This window comes from Gadus morhua, chromosome 14 (genome assembly GCF_902167405.1).
Source record: "Gadus morhua chromosome 14, gadMor3.0, whole genome shotgun sequence".
In the NCBI taxonomy this organism is placed as follows: Eukaryota; Metazoa; Chordata; class Actinopteri; order Gadiformes; family Gadidae; genus Gadus; species Gadus morhua.
Window position 1 is genome coordinate 23444243 of NC_044061.1, and position 2990 is coordinate 23447232.

Genomic DNA, 2990 nt, shown 5'->3' on the forward strand with positions numbered 1-2990 from the left:
CCACTCTCCCCCGCACGCACGCACGCACGCACGCACACACCTGCACACACACATGCACATACAAAAGAACAAATGCACACACACAAGTCCACACAGACACACATGCACACAGTCACGGGCAGACACACACATACACACACCTACATATGCACACAACCTAAATGTCATGTTTCTTGCAATATACAATATCTTGAAGAGCTACTCAAGAATGATATTACTGATATAAAAAAGCAGATGTTGTGCATTGAAGGAAGGACATGTATGTTTTTCTTGTGGTTGGGCTCGTGGTTTTAGCATGCATTGTTGGTCAAGAAGTCACCAAGTTTAACACTTGACAAACTTGGTGACTTGGTGAGGAAAGGCTTGAATCTCGATGCATTCCCTTCAGTCGCAGTTATCACTTGAACCAGCAGGGGTCGCCGCAAACAGTTACGGCTTTTAGACGCACGCACACACACACACACACACACACACACACACACACACACACACACACACACACACACACACACACACACACACACACACACACACACACACACACACACACACACACAATCCTCACCAACATCCACATTTGGAGATATTCTCTGATATCCACCTGCCCCTTCTGAGTGAGGGGGAGAGAGCTAGATATTTGGAGAGAGAGAGAGAGAGAGAGAGAGAGAGAGAGAGAGAGAGAGAGAGAGAGAGAGAGAGAGAGAGAGAGAGAGAGAGAGAGAGAGAGAGAGAGAGAGAGAGAGAGAGAGAGAGAGAGAGGGGGGGGGGGAGTGTGAGAGAGAGAGTAAGGGGAGAGAGAGGGCTAGATGGGGAGGGAGAGAGCGTGAGGGGGAGGGAGAGAGAGTGAGGGGGAGAGAGGGGGAAAGAGTCAGGGGGAGAGGGATTGAGAGGACGGGAGCGAGGGGAGAGAGAGCGAGCTGCAGTAAGAGAGAAGGAGGGCGGGAGAGATGCAATTTCGCTGGAAGGCCAGACAATTAGAGGCTAGCGGAGGAGTATGACACACATCTCTTCTGTTCGGGGAGGGGATGGGGGAGCGAGAGACAGAAAGGGGGGAGAAAAGAGAGGGGGAGAGAGGGTGTGTGTGTGTGTGTGTGTGGGGGGGGGGGGGGGGGGGGGGGGGGGGAATTGAACGGTAGGAAAGTCCAGGCCAAATATCACTTACATATTGTTACAAGTGCACACTAATTCAATGGAACCACAGACACGGTGTGATTATATTACATGTTATCAAGTAGGCCTTTGAACTGACGAATGTTTCTCACAGTAGGCATCCACTATGGCATTTTTTTTTACAACCAGAAACAATCGTGATGGCGTTCGAACGAGAGCCGTAATTAGATTATGTGTGGAGGCTTTATACGGTTATCCGAAGGCTGGACAGTCGTGGAGCTGTATGGAGGCCACATGATGTTGCCCATGAATCTATACGTATTACTACTACACCACGTTACAATAAGAAATGGGCTTCTACATGTGCTCGTTAAAAAAGGAGTGAAGACGTATTGCTGTTTATGCTGCACGTTGAGCCCACCACAAATGCATGCATACTTGTGCATGCGCACTGCCGCGCCGCGCGCACACCCAAACACACACACACACACACACACACACACACGCACACACGCACGCACGCACGCACACACACACACACACACACACACACACACACACACACACACACACACACACACACACACACACACACACACACACACGCGCGTCCCCCCAGCGATTCTCCGCGCACCCCTCCCTCTCCCCTTTTTCTCTGCCTCTCTCTCATTTGCTACCACTCTGGGCGTCTCGTGCTTTATGTATGTGGGGCTGCATGGCTCTGAGCTCATTCCTCTCAGTCCGGATCAGTGAGCACAGCTACAGTAGTAAGACACTAGTAAGAGACTATAGTCTAGAGAGGCGCTAGGTTTTTCTCCGAGGGAATACAGTCCATCTTCGGCGGAGGAAGGGAGTCCGCCCGGGTGCAGGTCGTGGGAGCGCCATTCTCCCGTCCTCAGCACCACCACCTCCCCGTCTGCCGCCACCGAATGTGGACCAGACACTTCGTGCGGTGACAGTCTCTCTCAACCGTGCGTGCGTGCATGCGTGCATGCATGGATACATGGATGCATGGATAGACGTGTGTGTGTGAGTGAGTGAGCGAGTGAGTGAGGGAGTGTGTGCGTGCGCGAGCGCGTGTGTACTCGGATCCAGAGGCACGTCTTCTTGGACGTGCAGCGGGATTAAAGAGAGCATCGCCGGATCTTTTTTTCTTCTTTTTAACCATCATCGAGTCATCGGGGAGGAGAAGCGGAGCGGGCGAAGAAGATACGGAAGCAGGGATGGAGGACAGTCGCTCGGTTCTCGGGGTTCGGGAGGCAGGGCTTTGGAATGTGTCTCGCGGACACGGAGCGACGCTGTGAGCGCGGGTATTAGCAGGCAGCTGCGCACGGAGCCGCTGTCCCCTCCCCTCTCATCCAGCGCCGTGTCTCTGCCGCTCCTCACATCATCGCGCCCGACACTCGCTGCACCCGGGGATTAGCTTCACACAGGTCGCTCTGCTCAGCCCAGCCGGTGTTCTAGCCTCAAGAGGATTCCCACCAGTCCCAGGTATGTGCATCGCGGTCCGTGTGAGTGATAGCGTGTCTGCACGCCGAGGATGACCTCAGCCAATTCTCGTCTTGTTGCTCCCCTTCCGTCTCTAGTCTGTGCAATACCCAAAATGCATCTTAAAAGACATACACAGGTTGGGTTGGCATTGGAGGTTTGTGCTATCGATGGCATAGAACGGGCCAGTGATCAATAGGCCTGCCGTTTCATGTGATCGTACCAGTTTACCCGTGCATTGGTCGATATGTCATGAAGCGCCAGATTTGGCTTTATTTTCCTTTTTTGGTGTCTGTTTTTTCACCACAACGTCAACGGGGAAAGCTACTACTCATTGAGTCAGGGCACTGAGACGTCTTGTCCTGCCAGCCAAAATAAGGGCGCTATTTTGA

The 2990-nt window shown here is 52.7% G+C and overlaps 1 protein-coding gene across 2 annotated transcripts in view; it reads left to right on the top strand.

Moving 5' to 3' along the window:
- The first annotated feature begins 1797 nt into the window (after window positions 1–1797).
- unc13c (unc-13 homolog C (C. elegans)) overlaps window positions 1798–2990 on the top strand; it is a 122062-nt gene continuing 120869 nt past the window's right edge. For both annotated transcript variants that reach the window (XM_030377289.1, XM_030377290.1), the window contains exon 1: window positions 1798–2601. The gene's annotated coding sequence lies outside the window, so the exon portion shown is untranslated. The remainder of the gene's footprint in view (window positions 2602–2990) is intronic.